The sequence below is a fragment of the Dermacentor silvarum genome, chromosome 7 (genome assembly GCF_013339745.2).
Source record: "Dermacentor silvarum isolate Dsil-2018 chromosome 7, BIME_Dsil_1.4, whole genome shotgun sequence".
Classification (NCBI taxonomy): Eukaryota; Metazoa; Arthropoda; class Arachnida; order Ixodida; family Ixodidae; genus Dermacentor; species Dermacentor silvarum.
The window spans coordinates 36075979-36099267 of NC_051160.1; the positions used below are offsets into that span (position 1 = coordinate 36075979).

Here is a 23289-nt window from a genome sequence, read left to right on the forward strand (position 1 = left end):
GGAGACCCCAGGGCTTGTGCATTCCCGTTTTTCGCTTTTTGTGAAACAGTTTCGCAGTCAAGGGGAAAAAGCAGCGCCCAGATTTTCGAAGTGCATTTATTGTGGTCTAATTTACGAAGTAAGGCACAGCGACCTCTCAGTTTTCAGCAGCAGAACTCACACCAAGGGAGACCTCAGGGCATGTGCATTGCCGATTTTTCGCATTTTGCGAAACAGTTTCACAGTCAAGGGGAAAGTGCAGCGCCCAGAGTTTGGAAGTGCAGTTACTGTGGCCTAATTTACGAAGTAAGGCACAGCGGCCTCTCAGTTTTCTGCAGCAGAACTGATACCAAGGAAGACCTCAGGGCATGTGCATTCCCGCTTTTTCGCATTTTGCGAAATAGTTTCACAGTCAAGGGAAAAGAGCAGCGCCCAGATTTTCGAAGTGCAGTTACTGTGGCCTAATTTACGAAGTAAGGCACAGCGACCTCTCAGTTTTCAACAGCAGAACTCATACAGAGGGAGACCTCAGGGCATGTGTATTCCCACTTTTTCGCATTTTGAGAAACAGTTTCATAGTCAAGGGAAAAGAGCATCGCCCATAGTTTCGAAGTTCAGTTACTGTGGCCAAATTTACGAAGTAAGGCACAGCGACCTCTCAGTTTTCAGCAGCAGAACTCATACCGAGGGAGACCTCAGGGCATGTGCATTCCTCTAGTTCGCGTTTTGCGAAATAGTTTCACAGTCAAGAAGACGGAGCAGCGCCATGATTCTCCGAGTGGATTAATTGTGGTCTCATTTACGAAGTGAGGCACTGCGACCTCTCAGTTTTCAGCAGCAGAACTCATACCAAGAGAGACCTCAGATCATGTGCATTCCCCTATTTCGCGTTTTGCGCAACAGTTTCACAGTGAAGAGGGCGGAGCAGCGCCCAGATTCTCCGAGTGCATTTATTGTGGTCTCATTTACGAAGAAAGGCACAGCGACCTCTCAGTTTTCAGCAGCAGAACTCACACCTAGGGAGACCTCAAGACATGTGCATTCCCGCTTTTTCGCATTTTGCGAAACAGTTTCACAGTCAAGGAAAAAGAGCAGAGCCCAGAGTTTCGAAGTGCAGTTACTGTGGCCAAATTTACGAAGGCACAGCGACCTCTCAGTTTTCAGCAGCAGAACTCATACCGAGGGAGACCTCAGGGCATGTGCATTCCTCTAGTTCGCGTTTTGCGAAACAGTTTCACAGTCAAGAGGATGGAGCAGCGCCATGATTCTCCGATTGCATTAATTGTGGTCTCATTTACGAAGTGAGGAACAGCGACCTCTCAGTTTTCAGCAGCAGAACTCACACCAAGGGAGACCTCAGGGCATGTGCATTGCCAATTTTTCGCATTTTGCGAAACAGTTTCACAGTCAAGGGGAAAGAGCAGCGCCCAGAGTTTGGAAGTGAAGTTACTGTGGCCTAATTTACGAAGTAAGGCACAGCGGCCTCTCAGTTTTCTGCAGCAGAACTAATACCAAGGAAGACCTCAGGGCATGTGCATTCCCGCTTTTTCGCATTTTGCGAAATAGTTTCACATCAAGGGAAGAGAGCAGAGCCCAGATTTTCGAAGTGCAGTTACTGTGGCCTAATTTACGAAGTAAGGCACAGCGACCTCTCAGTTTTCAACAGCAGAACTCATACCGAGGGAGACCTCAGGGCATGTGTATTCCCACTTTTTCGCATTTTGAGAAACAGTTTCACAGTCAAGGGAAAAGAGCATCGCCCATAGTTTCGAAGGTCAGTTACTGTGGCCAAATTTACGAAGTAAGGCACAGCGACCTCTCAGTTTTCAGCAGCAGAACTCATACCGAGGGAGACCTCAGGGCATGTGCATTTCTCTATTTCGCGTTTTGCGAAATAGTTTCACAGTCAAGAAGACGGAGCAGCGCCCAGATTCTCCGAGTGCTTTTATTGTGGTCTCATTTACGAAGAAAGGCACAGCGACCTCTCAGTTTTCAGCAGCAGAACTCACACCTAGGGAGACCTCAAGACATGTGCATTCCCGCTTTTTCGCATTTTGCGAAACAGTTTCACAGTCAAGGAAAAAGAGCAGAGCCCAGAGTTTCGAAGTGCAGTTACTGTGGCCAAATTTACGAAGGCACAGCGACCTCTCAGTTTTCAGCAGAACTCATACCGAGGGAGACCTCAGGGCATGTGCATTCCCACCTTTTCGCATTTTGTGAAAGTTTCACAGTCAAGAGGAAAGAGCAGCGCCCAGAGTTTCGAAGTGCAGTTACTGTGGCCTAATTTACGAAGGCACAGCGACCTCTCAGTTTTCAGCTGCAGAACTCATACCGAGGGAGACCTCAGTGCATGTGCATTCCTCTATTTCGCGTTTTGCGAAACAGTTTCACAGTCAAGAGGATGGAGCAGCGCCATGATTCTCCGAGTGCATTAATTGTGGTCTCATTTACGAAGTGAGGAACAGCGACCTCTCAGTTTTCAGCAGCAGAACTCATGCAAAGGGAGGCCTCAGGGCATGTGCATTCCCGCTTTTTCGCATTTTGCGAAACAGTTTCACAGTCCAGGGGAAAGAGCAGCGCCTAGAGTTTCTAAGTACAGTTACTGTAGCCTAATTTACGAAGTTAGGCACAGCGACCTCTCAGTTTTCAGCAGCAGAACTCATACCGAGGGAGACATCAGGACATGTGCATTCCCACTTTTTCGCATTTTGCGAAATAGTTTCACAGTCAAGGGAAAAGAGCAGCGCCCAGATTTTCGAAGTGCAGTGACTGTGGCCTAATTTACGAAGTAAGGCACAGCGACTGCTCAGTATTCAGCAGCAGAACTCATACCTAGGGAGACCTCAAGGCATGTGCATTCCCGCCTTTTCGCATTTTGCGAAACAGTTTCACAGTCAAGGTAAAAGAGCAGCGCCCAGAGTTTCGAAGTGCAGTTACTGTGGCCTAATTTACGAAGTTAGGCACAACGAACTCTCAGTTTTCAGCAGCAGGTCTCATACCGAGGGAGACCTCAAGGCATGTGCATTCCCACCTTTTCGCATTTTGCGAAAGTTTCACAGTCAAGAGGGAAGAGCAGCGCCCAGAGTTTCGAAGTGCAGTTACTGTGGCCTAATTTACGAAGGCACAGCGACCTCTCAGTTTTCAGCTGCAGAACTCATACCGAGGGAGACCTCAGTGCATGTGCATTCCTCTATTTCGCGTTTTGCGAAACAGTTTCACAGTCAAGAGGATGGAGCAGCGCCATGATTCTCCGAGTGCATTAATTGTGGTCTCATTTACGAAGTGAGGAACAGCGACCTCTCAGTTTTCAGCAGCAGAACTCATACAAAGGGAGGCCTCAGGGCATGTGCATTCCCGCTTTTTCGCATTTTGCGAAACAGTTTCACAGTCCAGGGGAAAGAGCAGCGCCTAGAGTTTCTAAGTACAGTTACTGTAGCCTAAGTTACGAAGTTAGGCACAGCGACCTCTCAGTTTTCAGCAGCAGAACTCATACCGAGGGAGACATCAGGACATGTGCATTCCCACTTTTTCGCATTTTGCGAAATAGTTTCACAGTCAAGGGAAAGGAGCAGCGCCCAGATTTTCGAAGTGCAGTGACTGTGGCCTAATTTACGAAGTAAGGCACAGCGACTGCTCAGTATTCAGCAGCAGAACTCATACCTAGGGAGACCTCAAGGCATGTGCATTCCCGCCTTTTCGCATTTTGCGAAACAGTTTCACAGTCAAGGTAAAAGAGCAGCGCCCAGAGTTTCGAAGTGCAGTTACTGTGGCCTAATTTACGAAGTTAGGCACAACGACCTCTCAGTTTTCAGCAGCAGGTCTCATACCGAGGGAGACCTCAAGGCATGTGCATTCCCACCTTTTCGCATTTTGCGAAAGTTTCACAGTCAAGAGGAAAGAGCAGCGCCCAGAGTTTCGAAGTGCAGTTACTGTGGCCTAATTTACGAAGGCACAGTGACCTCTCAGTTTTCAGCTGCAGAACTCATACCGAGGGAGACCTCAGTGCATGTGCATTCCTCTATTTCGCGTTTTGCGAAGCAGTTTCACAGTCAAGAGGATGGAGCAGCGCCATGATTTTCCGAGTGCATTAATTGTGGTCTCATTTACGAAGTGAAGCACAGCGACCTCTCAGTTTTCAGCAGCAGAACTCATACCGAGGGAGTCCTCAGGGCATGTGCATTCCCGCTTTTTCGCATTTGCGAAAGTTTCACAGTCAAGGAGAAAGAGCAGCGCCCAGAGTTTCGAAGTGCAGTTACTTTGGCCTAATTTACGAAGTAAGGCACAGCGACCTCTTAGTTTTCAGCAGCAGAACTCATACTGAGGGAGACCTCAGGGCAGCTGCATTCCCGCTTTTTCGCATTTTGCGAAACAGTTTCACAGTCAAGGGGAAAGAGCAGGGCCAAGATTTTCTAAGTGCAGTTACTGTGGCCTAATTTACGAAGTAAGGCACAGCGACCTGTCAGTTTTCAGCAGCAGGACTCATACCGAGGGAGACCTCAGGGCATGTGCATTCGCGCTATTTCGCATTTTGCGAAAGTTTCACAGTCAAGCGGAAAGAGCAGCGCCCAGAGTTTCGAAGTGCAGTTACTGTGGCCTAATTTATGAAGTAAGGCACAGCGACCTCTCAGTTTTCAGCAGGAGAATTCGTACCGAGGGAGACCTCAGGGCATGTGCATTACCGCTTTTTCGCATTTTGCGAAACAGTTTCACAGTCAAGGAAAAAGAGCATCGCCCAGATTTTCGAAGTGCAGTTACTGTGGCCAAATTTACGAAGTAAGGCACAGCGACCTCTCAGTTTTCAGCAGCAGAACTCATACCGAGGGAGACATCAGGACATGTGCATTCCCACTTTTTCGCATTTTGCGAAATAGTTTCACAGTCAAGGGAAAAGAGCAGCGCCCAGATTTTCGAAGTGCAGTGACTGTGGCCTAATTTACGAAGTAAGGCACAGCGACTGCTCAGTATTCAGCAGCAGAACTCATACCTAGGGAGACCTCAAGGCATGTGCATTCCCGCCTTTTCGCATTTTGCGAAACAGTTTCACAGTCAAGGGAAAAGAGCAGCGCCATGATTTTCCGAGTGCATTAATTTTGGTCTCATTTACGAAGTGAGGCACAGTGACCTCTCAGTTCTCAGCAGCAGAACTCATACCGAGGGAGACCTCAGGGCATGTGCATTCCCGCTTTTTCGCATTTGCGAAAGTTTCACAGTCAAGGGGAAAGAGCAGCGCCCAGAGTTTCGAAGTGCAGTTACATTGGCCTAATTTACGAAGTAAGGCACAGCGACCTCTTAGTTTTCAGCAGGAGAACTCATACTGAGGGAGACCTCAGGGCATGTGCATTCCCGCTTTTTCGCATTTTGCGAAACAGTTTCACAGTCAAGGAAAAAGAGCATCGCCCAGAGTTTCGAAGTTCAGTTACTCTGGCCAAATTTACGAAGTAAGGCACAGCGACCTCTCAGTTTTCAGCCGCAGAACTCATACCGAGGGAGACCTCAGGGCATGTGCAGTCCTCTATTTCGCTTTTTGCGAAACAGTTTCACAGTCAAGAAGACGGAGCAGCGCCATGATTCTTCGAGTGCATCAATTGTGGTCTCATTTACGATGTGAGGCACAGCGACCTCTCAGTTTTCAGCAGCAGAACTCATACCAAGGGAGACCTCAGGTCATGTGCATTCCCCTATTTCGCGTTTTGCGCAACAGTTTCGCAGTGAAGAGGGCGGAGCAGCGCCAATATTCTCCGAGTGCATTTATTGTGGTCTCATTTACGAAGAAAGGCACAGCGACCTCTCAGTTTTCAGCAGCAGAACTCATACAAAGGGACGCTTAAGGGCATGTGCATTCCCGCTTTTTCGCATTTTGCGCAACAGTTTCACAGTCCAGGGGAAAGAGCAGCGCCCAGAGTATCGAAGTGCAGTTACTGTGGCCAAATTTGCGAAGTTAGGCACAGCGACCTCTCAGTTTTCAGCAGCAGAACTCATACCGAGGGAGAGCTCAGGGCATGTGCATTCCTCTATTTCGCGTTTTGCGAAACAGTTTCACAGTCAAGAAGACGGAGCAGCGCCATGATTCTCCGAGTGCATTAATTGTGGTCTCATTTACGAAGTGAGGCACTGCGACCTCTCAGTTTTCAGCAGCAGAACTCATACCAAGAGAGACCTCAGATCATGTGCATTCGCCTATTTCGCATTTTGCGAAACAGTTTCACAGTCAAGGAAAAAGAGCATCGCCCAGGGTTTCTAAGTGCAGTTACTGTAGCCTAATTTACGAAGTTAGGCACATCGACCTCTCAGTTTTCAGCAGCAGAACTCATACCTAGGGAGACATCAGGACATGTGCATTCCCACTTTTTCGCATTTTGCGAAATAGTTTCACAGTCAAGGGAAAAGAGCAGCGCCCAGATTTTCGAAGTGCAGTGACTGTGGCCTAATTTACGAAGTAAGGCACAGCGACTGCTCAGTATTCAGCAGCAGAACTCATACCTAGGGAGACCTCAAGGCATGTGCATTCCCGCCTTTTCGCATGTTGTGAAACAGTTTCACAGTCAAGGTAAAAGAGCAGCGCCCAGACTTTCGAAGTGCAGTTACTGTGGCCTAATTTACGAAGTTAGGCGCAACGACCTCTCAGTTTTCAGCAGCAGGTCCCATACCGAGGGAGACCTCAAGGCATGTGCATTCCCACCTTTTCGCATTTTGCGAAAGTTTCACAGTCAAGAGGAAAGAGCAGCGCCCAGAGTTTCGAAGTGCAGTTACTGTGGCCTAATTTACGAAGTAAGGCACAGCGACCTCTCAGTTTTCAGCAGCAGGACTCATACCGAGGGAGACCTCAGGGCATGTGCATTCCCGCTTTTTCGCATTTGCGAAAGTTTCACAGTGAAGGAGAAAGAGCAGCGCCCAGAGTTTCGAAGTGCAGTTACTTTGGCCTAATTTACGAAGTAAGGCACAGCGACCTCTCAGTTTTCAGCAGCAGAACTCATACCGAGGGAGACCTCAGGCCATGTGCATTTTCGCTTTTTATCATTTTGCGAAACAGTTTCACAGACAAGGGGAAAGAGCATGTCCAAGATTTTCTAAGTGCAGTTACTGTGGCCTAATTTACGAAGTAAGGCACAGCGACCTCTCAGTTTTCAGCAGCAGGACTCATACCGAGGGAGACCTCAGGGCAAGTGCATTCGCGCTTTTTCGCATTTTGCGAAAGTTTCACAGTCAAGCGGAAAGAGCAGCGCCCAGAGTTTCGAAGTGCAGTTACTGTGGCCTAATTTATGAAGTAAGGCACAGCGACCTCTCAGTTTTCAGCAGGAGAATTCGTACCGAGGGAGACCTCAGGGCATGTGCACTACCGCTTTTTCGCATTTTGCGAAAGTTTCACAGTCAAGGGGAAAGAGCAGCGCCCAGAGTTTCGAAGTGCAGTTACTGTGGCCTAATTTACGAAGTAAGGCACAGTGACCTCTCAGTTTTCAGCAGCAGAACTCATACCGAAGGAAACCTCAGGGCATGTGCATTTTCGCTTTTTCGCATTTTGCGAAACAGTTTCACAGTCAAGGGGAAAGAGCAGGGCCAAGATTTTCGAAGTGCTGTTACTGTGGCCAAATTTACGATGTAAGGCACAGCGACCTCTCAGTTTTCAGCAGCAGAACTCACACCGAAGTTGACCTCAGGGCTTGTGCATTTTCGCTTTTTCGCATTTTGCGAAACAGTTTCACAGTCAAGGGGAAAGAGCAGGGCCAAGATTTTCTAAGTGCAGTTACTGTGGCCTAATTTACGAAGTAAGGCACAGCGACCTCTCAGTTTTCAGAAGCAGGACTCATACCGAGGGAGACCTCAAGGCATGTGCATTCCCACTATTTCGCGTTTTGCGAAACAGTTTCACAGTTTAGAGGACGGAGCAGCGCCCAGATTCTCGGAGTGCATTTATTGTGGTCTCATTTATGAAGAAAGGTACAGCGACCTCTCAGTTTCAGCAGCAGAACTCATACCGAGGGAGACATCAGGGCATGTGCATTCCCGCTTTTTCGCATTTTGCGACACTTTCACAGTCAAGGGGAAAGAGCAGCGCCCAGATTCTCCGAGTGCATTTATTGTGGTCTCATTTACGAAGTAAGGCACAATGACCTCTCAGTTTTCAGCAGCAGAACTCATACCGAGGGAGACCTGAGGGCTTGTGCGTTCCCGGTTTTTCGAATTTCGCGAAACAGTTTCACAGTCAAGGGAAAAGAGCAGCGCCCAGATTTTCGAAGTGCAGTTACTGTGGCCTAATTTACGAGGTAAGGCACAGCAACCTCTCAGTTTTCAGCAGCAGAACTCATACCGCGGGAGACCTCAGGGCATGTGCATTCCCGCTTTTTTGCATTTTGCGAAACAGTTTCGCAGTGAAGGGGAAAGAGCAGCGCCCAGATTTTCGAAGTGCAGTTACTGTGGCCTAATTTACGAAGTAAGGCACAGCGACCTCTCAGTTTTAAGCAACAGAACTCATACCGAAGGAGACCTCAGTGCATGTGCATTCCCGCTTTTTTGCATTTTGCGAAACAATTTCACAGTCAAGGTGAAAGAGCAGCGCCCACATTTTTGAAGTGCAGCTCCCAGACCGATGGTTGTCGAAGCAGCATTCACTTGCCGGTCCTACTGGTTCGACCGCTGCTGCAGCGCCTTTTCCATAGCAACGGCTTCTGCGAGGAACTCGGTAACCGTCCTCGGCGGGTTACGAACAAGCCCGCCGAAGAGCTGTTCTTTGACACCCCGCATCAAATGACGGAGCTTCTTGTATTCCGGCATGCTAGGGCCGGCTCGGCTCAAGAGACGTGTCATGTCCTCAACGTACATCAGAACACTTTCATATGGCTTCTGAGCACGCGATTGGAGGGCCCGTTCTGCTCGCTCTCGGCGATCGGGGCTCGAGTACGTGTGCAAGAGCCGCCGACGTAACTCACGCCATGATGTCAGGGCCTCTTCGCGGTTCTGGAACCAGTAGCGAGCACCGTCCTCGAGGCTGAAATACGCATTCTTTAATTTCGCTCGGTCGTCCCACTCGTTGCAATCTGCTACTTGTTCAAAGTCGTCCAGCCAGTCTTCCACCTCTTCATAAAGGTCGCCGTGGAAAGAACGTGGCACTCGCGGGCTCTGGAACGTTAAATGATTTGGTACTGTCGCCGTACTTCCACCGCAGCCATTGTGCTAATGGTTGAAGGCACAATCTCAGGGGCCAGTCCCCGAATTCTCCGGCTGGCACGGTGCACTGGGGTAAGCTCCGGTATGGCGCTGATGTTCTTGCTGCTAGGAGGGGTCTGTTGCATAGGTCGAGGGCTACCCCGCACCTCCACCAGAAATGTCACGTTCTAGGAGAACAGACGACCTGAAGCGTTGAGGCGTTGAGCGTCGAGTCTCTGACCGCCAGCTGAACAAACGCAAAGCTCAGGCACCCGCGCGTAGATCGGAGTAACTTTGTCTGCTTCTTCGCTGGCGCCCGTCAAAGCAGGTGCCGGCGCATGGCGCTTAGCGCGCGTCTTCGGCTTTCTAATTATGTCCCACATGTTGCAAGGTGTGGCAATATGCACAAACACTTTAAGATGTCCTGCTCATGAAAGCTGTAAACCACACACCATGGATTTCGCAGAGAGTTCCCGGTCGACACGAGGAATCGCTCTGTTCAACGCCGAGCAAAGTGTCGCATTGCTGGGAACACACAAGAATTGGCGCGCTGAACTATCGACATCGTTCGATAGCCGCTTGTTGCAGTCAGGAACGCAGCACGTAGGCATCGTCTGCTAATATCCTTAACAAACGCGGCGAAGGCTACAGTTTCGCGGATTACATGCTTCCTGAAATCCGCCGTCAACAACCAACCACAGAATACACCACGCTGCACCGCGTGTTTCGTCCGGCCAGTTCGCGTAGCCGGCTAGTGGGGAAGTGAAGCTGGGCGCGACGGCACCGCCACGAAGGCGCGGACGGGTGGCGGTTCCGCGCAACGCCGCCGAGTTTTACAACTGAAGTTAGGCTAGTAACGTTGGTACTGGCAGTCGCGGTATACGTGACCCGCTTCGCCATAGTCGTAGCAGAGCGGACGGTCATCCGACGAGTGCTATATACTTGGCTTAGTAGTGTTCTCTCTTGAGCCAGGTGGTTGATAAGTATGTACGTTCGGGTACACGAATGGACTGTGGTGCAAGGAAAAAGGGAAACGAAGAAGGAGGCTGGATAGGGCGCCAAACTTTCGAGTAATTTTATTTCCAGCACATCACCCAAATATATTTGTATCTATTTCCAAACATATGCGCACAGAGACTTGGCGCAGCACGTGTCACAGCTACCTCACTGCGCTATCCAAAAACGAACATTCACTTTTGTAGAGGGAAACAGACGGCACATTGATAGAACTATAACTCTTTATTCTTATGGGATTTGCCTCGAACAATTCACATGCTAAGACTTCTCTGCTTCTTCCTATAACGCGCGTGTCATCAAACCGTGGGACACAGTCATGCGAAGCACAATGGGATGGCAGGTTCCCACTTGCCGTTCTATTGTGCCGTTCCACTACTCATACGTGCTGGAGGTACAGCCCCCGCTCCCGTAAGGACCTTCTACCTTATGATTACGCACACTCTAAAACTGAAAAGAGCTATCGCGACACTGTGTCTAAGGTCTGCCTTAAAGTCTTGCAAGCACCCAACGGACGACAGTTTTCAGCAACAGATCTCGAGGTTGGTTGCAGCCGATTTGCCTTCGGTGGTCATAACCAGTGTGACTGAATCTTTGCTCCAGAAAGAGAAAGGGTGCATTAGACCGCCTGAGGCCATGCAGAAGAAGAGACCACTGGTTCTGCCTTACATGCATTAAATCACCCACAATTTGAAAAAAAAAAACAGCTAACAGGCATGACGTTCCGCTGGTTTTCTCGGCCCCTAAAAAGTTGTCTAAGCTTCGCGCCCGCATTTCTTCCTAAAGGGCCAAGCTTCCACGCGGAAAGAAGCACGTCAGCAAGCCGGTACTGCGTTATAGGGTGGGCGTCGTATACGAAATTCCGTTGAGCTGTGGCAAGTCGTATATAGGCTAAACAGTCCGCTGTGTTAATGACCGCTTAAGGGAGCATGTTTTATCGTTAAAAATGGCGTGTATTTACACGTGCAGTTCCATTGTGATTCGCATTGCTGTGCTCCACGATTTCATGACACGCGCGTGATAGGAAGAATGAGCGAAGTGTTAGCACGTGAATTGCTCGAGGCGTATCACATAAGGAAGAACTGTGATGGTTGTATCAGTGTGCCTTCTCTTTCCCTCTACAAAATGATTGTTCGTTTTGGATAGCGCAGTGAGGTAGCTTGTGGCACGTGCTGCGCCATGTCTCTGTGCACATATGTTTGGAAATAGATATATATGGGTGATGTGCTGGAAATAAAACTAGTTGAAAATTTGGCGCCCTATCCTGTCACCTTCTTTGTTTACCCTCTTTTTTCTTGCGCCACAATCCATTCATTTAACTATGCATCAACTCGCCCAACGCACTACCTTGCTCAAACGTTCGGGTACCTTGAGCCGGATAGCGGATGCGAAGAGGTGTCCGGGAACAGGTGTGCAGCCTGCTCCACTGTCGGCATGATGGGACCGAAAGAAGGTGGCGCAGGATCCCTGAATGCCACCGCATATGTTAGGATGGGGACCTCAGGTCTTGGTGGTGCGAGTGGTTGCACCATCTGTCTGATTTCACCCCGGATGACGTCCGCAGGTGCTGTCATAGGTGGTTGGGGCCCAATGGTGCCACTGCTTGGAGTTGCCGCAGTTCATCAAGCAAAATGCTTCGTATGAAGTCTGCGAGGGCCTGCTTCTCGCTGTCTGACCCATGAGAGCATACAGTAGCCGTGCTGTCGTGATATTCGTACTGTGAGGACCGCTGCTGGAGAGTACGCTCCATCGTGGTTGCCTTACTCACGAACTCGGCCACGGTTGTTGGTGGATTGCATACCTGTCCGGCGAAAAGCTGTTTTTTGACTCCACGCATTAAATGTCGCATCTTCTTTTCCTCGGACATTGCCAAGTCTGCGCGTCTGAAAAGACGAAGCGTGTCCTCGACAAACATCGAGACTCTGTCATTGGGCTGCTGGTTCCTAGAAGAGATAGCTTGTTCAGCTCTCTTCGTTCTTTTGGCGTTTCGGTATGCATCGCGGAGCTGTCGGCTAAACCCTTGTCATGTCGCAAAGGAACGCTCGTGGTTCTCTTACCACGTCTTCGCAGAGTCTTCTATAGCGAAATAAACTCTCCGCTGCTTGCGAACATCATCCCACTCGTTGATGCTAGCAACCCGATCGAAGTGGTCCAGCCAGTCTTGAACATTCTGAAAAGTGTCTCCATGGAACGGCATGGTGTGCTTGGCGCATGAAAAACATGCGGGAGACAAGACTGGGCATCGTGGGTTTGGCTCGCCTGGTTTGTAGTGGTTGTTGATATCGTTATTTCCAGTCTCGATGACAAGGTGCCGAATTCGGGTGGTAGTCGTTGCAGGCGGCGACTGCTTCTTGCTTTAGGAGCTGTGGCTTTAAGGTGCTAGGAATCACTGTGGAATTTTAGGACTGAAAGTGCATTTACCCAGCACCCTCCACCAGTAATGCCACGGGCGAAAGAACAATGACAGCCAGTAGGCCACGTCTTTACCGGAACAAGACCAAGGAAGAATGTCGCAGTTTCGCCCGAAAGGCGAAGCATCAATTGCGATAGCAAATTAGTAGAGAGCTATAAGGAGTAGGGATCTCTGGCATGGTGCGTCTTATCGGCTGCATAAACTTGAGACATTCGCTTCCTAACTGAATTAACAAGCCTGGTGTCAGCGCGCACAAGCAAACATGAATAGATCACACTCGATGACCGCAGACAATCACTGTCAAAACGATGGCGTGGGGAAGCGCGGCCGCCGCAGCGAGCGAAGGTTCGTGCGGTCTATCACTTCAACGGAAACTGAGCGGTAAAGGACAGCGCATACAAAGGTCAGAGCCACGTGGAGATCGCTTGCGAGATACGCTGTGCGCGACAACACCGACAGCCCGTACCGGCGCAAAGTACACCACCACCTTTGTTGGCAGAGTAGAAGCATGCCTCCCGCACTGCCTTCCCGCTTTGCTCCTTGTCATGAGTAAGAGGCACGCGGGCCGAGAGAAGAAAGAGGACGATGTGAACGGAGCGTTCCGAACGGCAAGTGACCTCGAGACGCGTGACCCGTGGCGTAATCGAGGGTGAAGAGACGTTGAGCGGTGATTATCGACGGGGTTCTGGGCCAGGAAGGTTGCATCGTCAGCAACGCTCTGGCGACGGGAGACTTGGAGGTTCGGCCGAGTCCGTGGCACTGGCAGTCCAAGGTGCAGCCGTCGACCTCGGAGACGTTCGAACGAGGCTCCTTGGACTAACTGCAGCATCACACGGCAGGGCCGGGCACTGCAGAGAGGATCCCCCTTCTTCGGCAGACTAGCGCGTTCGATATTCCCCAGGGCGCCACGTCGGCACTCAAGAATAAGTTGCGGCGTACCTCGGTCTTTGGCCTAACCGGGTGGGCCGAGATGCCGCGTCACCGACGGAGTTCGAGACATCAGCATCCGAGTTGAACAAGTTGACGGGCCGACTTCAAGGCAGCAACGATTATGCGACAGTCGGCAAGAAAAACTACATTGAGAAAGAACCAACAAGATTTGCGCCGGGAAAATACGGGCAACGACGAGCTGAGTAAGAACGATCCATTCTTGTAGCGTCGTAGCAGTAAGCCAAAGTGGACTGACTTTCGTGTAGTAAACGCCAAGAACTAATGTAGGCGGAACTAAGGACATATTTAGTGTTTACTAAGGAGGTTGTATCAGTGTTAATGTTTCTACTTTATGTATTAGTTTAAGTGAGTTTTACTTCAACTCCCGATCATTTAATTTCCTTTTCATTTTACCCGATCTCATCTCTCTCAACACCCGCACGCCCCCGAGATCAGTGACAAAAACACACAATTGGCGAGCTTGCCAGGATCCGTTCCAGGATTCTATTTCAGCCCAGTCACCGACGCTCGGGAGTTGCAGAGGTGGAATGGGAGGCGATATTGGCGACTATCCGTGAGTAGAAGCTCAAAAAGGAGCAGGGCCTCAAATTAATTGAGGATGAAAGAAAACGCGTCGAGGCTGTTCAATTAGCAGAACGCGCGGTAGCTAAAAAAGCCTACGCAGAGAGCAAGAAGCGCCAAGAGAAAGAGCTCAAGATGCTGCGAGAACAGCTACATGCATTGAAAATGAAAGCGAGTGAGGCTGAGTTAAAAATACAGAGTAGGACTGCTAGCGTAGCAGAGCTGCCTGACATCAGAAAGATGCCAGAAGTAGTTGGCAGATTAGATAGCTCCCGATTAGATAGGAGAAGCTCACCACTGAGGAACACTTGATGCAGAGTGAACAGGATAAGAGGTTAGCTGACGTACAGATCGAGGTTTGCATAAACGAGGAGCAAAGGGCAGTAGAGAAAAAAATAGATTCACTTCGGAACGATGGTGAGTCAGTAATCGAAAATGATTCCAGAGATCGCCAGGCACCGGACATAATGAGGCACTTTGATTCCGAGAAACAGAGCAATGAGAAAGCCGGCAGATACCCAAATCGCCCCAGACGTAAGGCAACGTGTAAGGGTAGGAAGAACTTGCACAGGACGTGTAAGGGTAAAAAGTCAAAGGAAATTGAAAGCAAGACGGTCTAAGAAAAAGAGGGTGCATGAGACAAGCTGCGCATCAATGAGAAAGATGAAGCCAGAGTTAAAGCAGAACCATTCCAAGCGGCACAAGAAATGTGCTGGCGTAGGAGACAGAAGGAAACAGAAAGAAAGTAGGCAAGCATGAGAGTTCCAAAAAAGGCGCAAAAAAGAAGTGCTGGTGCAACGGTTAGGATACAAAAGAATATCATTTAGGAATGCCCTCGGACAGTTAAGGTGTTAGTTTTCACAAATGTGTGTTGTGAACAAGTGTATACATGCAGAGGTTTTGGTACAATGAACTAGTGAACATTGCGAACAATTGAGTGCAGTGAATTAAGTGGTGAAATGTGAATGGTGCGCGAAAATGTGGTGGTGACGAGTGAGCCACGAGTACACAAGAAGTAGTACGCATGTCACAGAAGAAGAGTCCAGTTCGTAACAGAGGAGGCCAAGAGACAGCAGTTTTTTGAGAAAAAAAAGCTCTTGAAGAGGGGCCAACCAATTGTCGTGTGTTTTTGTCACTGATCTCGAGGGCGTGCGGGTGTTAAGAGATGAGGTTGGGAGACGCTGGCAACACAGCAAGCAGATTTTAATTTCACATAAAACCCAAAACTTGAAATAAAACTGACTCAAACTACTACATTAAGTAGAAATACTAACACGGATACAGCCTACTTAGCAAACATTAAATATGTCCTTAGTTCCACCTACATTAGTTCTTCGCGTTTACTACACGAAAGTCAGGCCACCTTGGCTTACTGCTACGACGCTACAAGAATGGATCGTTCTTACTCAGTTCGTTGTTGCCCGTATTTTCCCGGCGGGAATCTTGTTGGATCTATCTCAATGTCTCAATGATGTTTGGCACATTCAGACCTAGCGACACCACGTTATGGTCACTGCCTAAAAAAAATTGCCCGCCAATCCACCCTGTGAAGGTGGTTGGAAAGTACGCCACCCTCATGGTGACTGTGGCGCACTTGGATATTTCACACACTACAAGGTAACTTTAACCATGGCCTTTATTATTATTTACTTCACAACAATGTTCACTACTGCTTTATGATCGGTGTGATATACACTACAAGACTACCCCATAGTGGGGTAGTCTAGAAAATGAACCGAAGCAGTTACTAGGCTGGAAGGGCTTGGAATGACGTCAACGCTCTTTCAAGCAGCTGCATAAGCTTTGCAACAGCTGCAATCTAATCTTACGGACCGCGCCGAGCCTGTTTCCGTTGTTTGCCCGCAGCCCTTATCATCCATCATGTTGGCTCATCACTTTGAAGCTTGTTTTTGTGGTTTTTCTTGCGAAAACGAGTGCTTAGTTGTACGCTGAATGCCTGAATTCAAGTAAGCTATACTGCTATACCTGCAATTGTTAGCGGTTCGTCGGGATCGTTTTTTGCTTACGACGACGGACACGACAGAACCCTTGGCTGGTAGAGGTACAAAGCTCCGCTTTAATTCCCTCGAAATTTTCCACCGGGTTTCCTCTGAATGGCTCGAAAAAACTAGATCTGGGGTTGTTTCCGTCGCTACACTATTGCCTAAACGTGTGCAATACCCCGGTATTGTGATGAGTGCTAAGCTGTTCCGGTGCTCCCGGTTCTTCCGGGCTTCCTGCGCACGTTCTCTGCGGTAAAGTTTTTCTTCCTTGTTGGACACAACCATGGTCCATCCCTCCTTGGCTCTGGATTGTGTTTCTCCGCCGTATTCTCACCGTTGTTGTTGGTGGACGGTGATTTGCTTATCCCTGCTTTGGTGGTCATCGTCTGGTGCGATCGGGTTTCCGTGCGATCCATGCGCTCTTCGGTGTCGGAAACATGGCTGGTCGAAGCTCTCCCCGTTGAAACGCATTGGGTTGAGACGGCGTCGGCGTCGTGCCAGAATCGCAGCCGGGGTCGCGGCTGCCGCCGCTCGCTACTCGTCGATAGGTTTACACTGGCTCACTTTTGGTTGTAGGTTGTAGGTTATCGTAATTCCCTTAAAATGGTCCAAGGGCTAAAATTCTGGCCTCCTTGGGCGCCGCTTGACTTCCTGGAACGAATGAGGTGCGTTTTCGTAGGTTCGAAGAACTGGACCACACGAAAATTATGGAAATTGCGGAGCGTGATGCCAGTGCGTCCACCGAATCGCAGAACCATGCGGAAAGAAAAAAGCAGTAAAATAGGTCAAATTTATAACTTAGTGGGGTATTTTGTTTTATTTTAGAGCGCAGCTCCTAGGTACCCGTTTCTAGGTTGAGCGTCGGTGTCTCTCGGTGTAAGCACGAGGACGCGAGGAACGCTCGCGCGTTCATCGTCACTTCTTCCATAGCTGGCGGGGAAAACGCTGCTGGCGCCCGGAGCCAATGGACGCATCCGCATCGAGCTCCGTCATTTTCCGGGGGGCGACGCCGGTCGCCACAGCGAACAGACGCCACTCCACATCGCTCCGTCCATTTCGCCCTATTTATGCCGCAAATCGACATTATTCCCACCGAAATTTGTTTGCAGAGACTTCCTTACATCTGGAAACCAAGTGGATCAAGTCTGAAGGCAGCCGGCCTGCCCAAACCATTTCTCCGGCGACGTTGCACTAGAATCGCCTGGCTTAACCCTGACGAAGAACAGGGAACGCTGCGACGCTTTTGCGAGCGCGGCCCCGACGCACGCCGCGTCGATACAGCATGGCTCCTAAACTTGTTACAGACGCCGACGGCTGGACCTTCAAGGCCTCACGCACACCCAAAAGTAAGCCCAACCCCGAGAATTTCCTGACTCTTATCTTGCGGCCACCAGCAGGATTTAACTTAGCGGTCGTCCGTCCACAAGATATGCACGCTTGTCTGGCTCTATCGGCAGACCTCACGAATTCTGAAGCAAGCTCGACCACCCTCAGAATACGCAATGAGAAGAACTTGGGCGTGATAGAATGTACCGATGTAGCCGCAGCCAGGAAGTTGCAAAACGCTGAATCATTCACCTACGACAATCAAACGTACCCTTCGAGGATCTATGCCATGCCGCCACCTGACTCATGCAAGGGAATTGTACGCAATATCAAACCCAACACATCATCGGCGGATCTAATGGACGGACTCCGGGCTCCCAACTATGAAATACTTAGTGCACACACGATGGGTGTCCCCGCAACGGCCCTCGTCACGTTTCGAGGCACGTACATCCCATATGAATTTATCTACAGAGGGGGCATCCTCCGCTGCGTTACACACCGACCCCGAGACCAATTTTGCACCGCCTGCTTAGCTATCGGCCACAGAGTAGATGTCTGCCCCGACAGCAATGTTAACCGTTGCAAGATTTGTGGACACAAAACGACCGACTCAAACAGCGCACACGACTGCAAACCTGGCTGTCCCAACTGCGGAAAGGACCATGCGGCAGATGATCCAGATTGCGAGACCCGTAAGGCAGCAGACAAGTGGTGCACCGGGCAGCCTACCTCAAGCGACTAAGACATAGACAACATGCCAACCCAGAGATCTATGTTCAAGGTGAAACACCACCTGCACCTACCCACAAAGTCGTCATCGTTCGAGAGGAAAGCCAGAGCCCAGAACGCAACAGGAACCTCCACAGGAGCCGCAACAGGAGCCGCAACACGAGCCCCAGTAGTAGCCGCAGTAGAAGCCGCAGCAGAACCGGCCACACTGTCAGGGACCCATAGTGCGCAACACCTCTATAGCATCTGTGAAGGCCCTCTCTGGGAGCCCCAGTACAACAAGGGAAGCTAAGGTGAGCCAGCCACTCCACACCCCTCCCTCCCATGGCCCCTCTTCACCCCGTACTGTTAAATCACTCACAAAGCAAGCAACACTCGACTATCGTCACGTTCTTATGAAAACGAAAGTCGCGCCGCCACACCCTAATACACAAGAGGCACGAGCTTTATCCAACACAGCGGTCACGCCATCAGACAGCATGGACACGACAAGAACAGACAACCCGACAAATTCTACTGCCGAAACGGCACTGCCTGCACAAGAGGTTGATGTAGATACACAATCGCCGGCACCGAAACGAGCACGATGCCAAGCTACAACGATTCAGACACTCGAACAGCGCCTTGAACAGTTAGATGCCATGATAGATGCTAAGATTACAGCGGCCTTAGAAGAGTTCATGACGCGCCTTATGCCAAAGATCGAATCCCTCATCGACACCATTATAACCAGGAAGTTAGACAGTCTACTCATGCCACAGTTAGAAATGGCACACCAGCCAATAACAGCACAACTGGACGTGTGCAGCAGCAAACTGATACGCTACGACGAAGCAGAACTTACTAGGTCACGTAAGCAAACAAGCGCTGCGCGCACATCTCCATACCCCTCACCGAATGCAATCAAAAATGAGTGACAGCACCATGACCAACGATCTCACTGTGTGGCAGTGGAACTGCAGGGGCTTCTGTAAGAAGCGAGGCTTGCTCAAGCAGTACATTGCCGCACACGATCATCACCCAGATGTTTTGCTCATTCAGGAAGCAAACCACACACCCAACTTATGAGGCTACAGAACTTACTGCACCCAAGAAGAAAATGCGCCGATCGCTATCATGGTTCGTAAAGACCTCACGGCAGCACATGTTCATAACACACCGCAAAGCCTAACCATTAGGATATATCCCACACAAACAAATACGCCAAGTAGCTCTGATCACCTGTTCATAACAAATGTGTACAGTTCACGAAAACAGAAAGCAGATTTTCTCACGAAAGTAACACATATGCGCCCTGCAAGACATTTCATACATTTATTGCTGGAGATATTAACACGGCCCATACGTCTTCGGGGTACTTAAAAATACCCAAAAACCGGATCATACAACAGGAAAACTTCACGTTGCTAAGCGATTTCGGATCACCCACGCGACACGGCAGCTCTGTTGAGCGCGACACCACCCCAGATCTACGACTACTTGAGGGCCCCATAAATTTATTGTGGACCAATACAGACGACACGCTTTCCAGTGACCATACCCTGATAAAAATAGTACAGCACACATAAAGGAAGAGCACGCAAGCGCTGCTTAACAGACTGGACTAGCTTTAGAAAAGAACAATTGGGAGATATAACGGAGCATACACTACAGTCATGGAGCGAGTCTGAAGATGCGCGTGAAAGCACATACCACAGCAATTAGTGAAACAGAAAACTAACCCTACATAGATACGCATCTTCTTCACATGTGGGAGGAGAGACAGGGCCTGATAAAACGATGGAAAAGAAAAAAAACGAATAGGCGGCTCCGAAGGCGCATAGGGCTACTAAACAAACAGATTGCTGCGCATTCAGACCATCTCACCCTCGAAAACTGCCATACTACTGTGGCAATCTGAACAATACACTACATCTGGGGTCGGCCTGGCACCTTATAAGGGCTCTTTTAGACCCAGCGCACACCAAAACCGAAACAGCAAGTTCACTCCGCAAGCTGCTTGATGGCTACCGAACACCGCAGGATCTATTAAAAAAACTACATGATAAGCACCTAGCCAGAGCATGTAAATAAACCTCAGTATGCCAATTACACAGGCCCCGAGCCCACGAACCCTAACTTTAGTGGGGAAATTACACTTGAGGAGCTCAAGCAAGCGATAGCTGAGATAAAATCCAGTGAAAGTCCCATGCCCGATCAAATCACAACATTGCAGCTTCGAAATCTCACCAATGACGACTATGAATTCCTCCTTCAACAAATGAACAAAGAATGGGATACAGGTCAGCTCCCACAGGAATGGAAGACAGCTAGGATAGTGTTCACACCGAAACCGGGAAAACCCTAGCGGTTGAAAATCTCAGACCAATTTCTCTTACCTCTTGTGTGGGGAAACTATTAGAGCGTATAATACTGAATCGGCTCCGCACACATTTATATAGAACGGCATATTTGCCATACTCCCTTATAAGATACCGGCAGCACATATCTAGACAGGACGCGTTGCTCCAACTACATGAAGATATCACCCGAGAACCCCGCATGGCCCAACTAAGAGCCATCCTTTCAACATATCTTCGACAGGCTTTCGATTATGTGACACATGACAGCGTGTCACAGGAACTTACAGCTACTGCATGTGACACAAAACTATACAATTACATTCGTAGCTTTCTGAAGGAACGCACCTTCACGATTAGCGTAGGTAGCATGACGTCAAAGGCTTACCCGCACCCTCAGAAAGGTATACCGCAAGGATCAGTCATATCCCCCCCGTTGTTCAACCTTACCATGTGTAGAATACACAGGGCACTACAACAAGTTCCAGACATCAAATACACAATTTATGCCGATGACATCACGATCTGAAAAAAAAAAAAAGAGGATCCCCAGGTATAATACAAGACGCCCTTCAACAGGCTTTCAACAACGTCCAAGCTGCGGCGGCACAAATTGGACTTCGATGTGCTCCGGCAAAATCAGGACTTCTCCTAGTGCACAAACCCAGATGGAAACCCCCATGCATCACAATTATGTGTGAGAACACACCCATACCTCAGCGCAAATGTCTAAGGATTCTAGGGCTCCATGTACAGAAAGACGGTGGCCCCGCCGCAACTATACAACACTTGCTTAGGCAAGGAGAGCGAGTTCTTCACATGATGCGAAGGGTATCTAATAGAAACCAGGGACTAAAAGAAGCAGACATGCTACGCCATGCGACGCGTTACTGATATCCAGACTTCGATATCATTTGCCTTACACCAATCTCCGCAAACAAGATACGGCACGCATCGATGCGTTAATTCGCAAGGCTACCAAGCTAGCATTGGGACTCCCCGTCAGCAGGAGCACATAACTGCTTACCGACACGGGATGTCACAATACCATCACCGAAATAATCACCATTCACAAACGGATGCAAGAACTCCGACTCCAACAGACTGCGCAGGGTAGACACATACTTCACAGTGGGGGCTTTCAACCATCACCCACACCCGTACCAGCCACACTGTCACTTCCACCGCAAACTAGGTCACTGCTCAAGATCGCACCTCTCCCCAGACACATGCACGCTGTGATTAATAAGGCTAGGCGGACAAAGCGAGTAGCATACTTCAAAAGATGTATAGAGCGCAAAACTCGTGGAACATATTACTATGCAGGTGCTAGTGTTCAAGACAAAGGTACTGCTATAGCAGTGGTAGATCACACCCTTCGGACGATACAAAGTGAATCAATTTCAAACACTGATACGACCACACCAGAACTACAAGCGGTAGTAGCATCGATACATCTCCCAGTAACACTTATCACTACACCCATCATATTTACTGATTAAATGTCAGCATGTAGAAAACTCGTACATGACAACTCAACTAAACATATTACACAACAGTTACACCACAGTTACACGATGCTGCTGCATGGCCAAGTTTATACAGCTGATAAAGCTACTCTCATTACTCCGTATAGCTGTCTACAAGTTTGCTATCGCAATTGATGCTTCGCCTTTCAGGTGAAACTGCGACAACTTTTTTGTTAATGTGTGTCGATTAGTTATGGGCCAGTGTCATAAGTATTTGAATATTTTATTGTACACGAAGCCAAGTGCCCATGTATATTCAGAAATGTTTTTGTTGTAATAAAGTTCTCTTAAACATCTGTTTGACCTAGCTGAGCACCGCTATTCCAATATTAAAACAAAACTTGGTATGTTTCCCCACTTTGCAGCAACTAGATGCTGCGGTATTGCGTAGTTCCGGCTAAGGCACGGGCGTCCGTCGCTGCAATCTGCAGCGCGTCTCTTTTCGTACTTTGCGTGCTATTGCTTCCAAAAGATATCAACGCAGGCTTCATTCTGTCGGAAAATTTAGTGTGTAAGCATTCTAGGGCGGCTTCTCTCGGAAACATGTCCGTCCCTGACACGATGTGTTCCATAGCTATACATGGGGTCCCATATGAGAATGCCTTATCACTACGTATGACTACTGAGATTTGTGAATAGGACTATATATATATATATATATATATATAGTGAGTACTGAAGAGGTATTAACTGTAATTAAGTTAAATAAAGGCTGATAAGCTTACCTACAATGGAACTAATTAAGCCTAAAGAACACTCTTTAAGACTGCTGAAGGGTAAGGAAGCGTAATAAAGATCAATGAATAAATAAATAATTAACCAATCGATCAGCCTAATCAAACGCAATTAGGGTTAAGGTAATTAAGATGAGACGCTCAGAAGATCCGGCTCGCTCCTGAGCGACCCATCTCTACTTGTCTGACAGTGGTGAGCATCGGTTGTGTTGTGACTGCTGTAATGAATGCCGAAGACAGCAATAAATGTGGTCTAGGTAAGCAATGCTTTCAACTATTTATTTGCTGGTGTGTGTCTGTCGTATATTTCGCCGTCAATTCATGCTCATGCTCGTACTATTATTTTTAACACGAAAGTGTTTTATGCCGGGGTCCACCAAGACTTCACTGACGTATTTCCGTCACGGAAATACGTCACAGAACATAATACAAAGAAAGAAACCAGAAGAAAAAGTTCCACAAACATGCAAAATTTGGAAATCGAACCCACGACCTCTCGGTCCGCGACGATAGATCGCCGAGCGTTTAACCCATTGCGCCACAAACGCATTTGCAGAGCTACACAGA

At 48.9% G+C, this 23289-nt stretch overlaps 1 long non-coding RNA gene across 11 annotated transcripts; it reads right to left on the bottom strand.

Moving 5' to 3' along the window:
* Positions 1–345: 345 nt before the first annotated feature.
* LOC125947293 (uncharacterized) lies at positions 346–8068 on the bottom strand. Of its 11 annotated transcripts, none has more exons than XR_007468163.1 (7): positions 7591–8068; positions 5932–7423; positions 5305–5598; positions 4105–4307; positions 3150–3276; positions 1130–1168; positions 346–467 (listed from the first exon to the last, which is right to left on the bottom strand). It is a non-coding gene; the product is annotated as an uncharacterized LOC125947293 (long non-coding RNA). The 11 variants fall into 11 exon arrangements; XR_007468159.1 differs by having other exon boundaries at positions 2322–3276; XR_007468160.1 differs by lacking the exons at positions 346–467; positions 1130–1168 and adding an exon at positions 486–673 and having other exon boundaries at positions 2322–3276; positions 5932–6762; positions 6927–7423.
* Positions 8069–23289: the final 15221 nt, after the last annotated feature.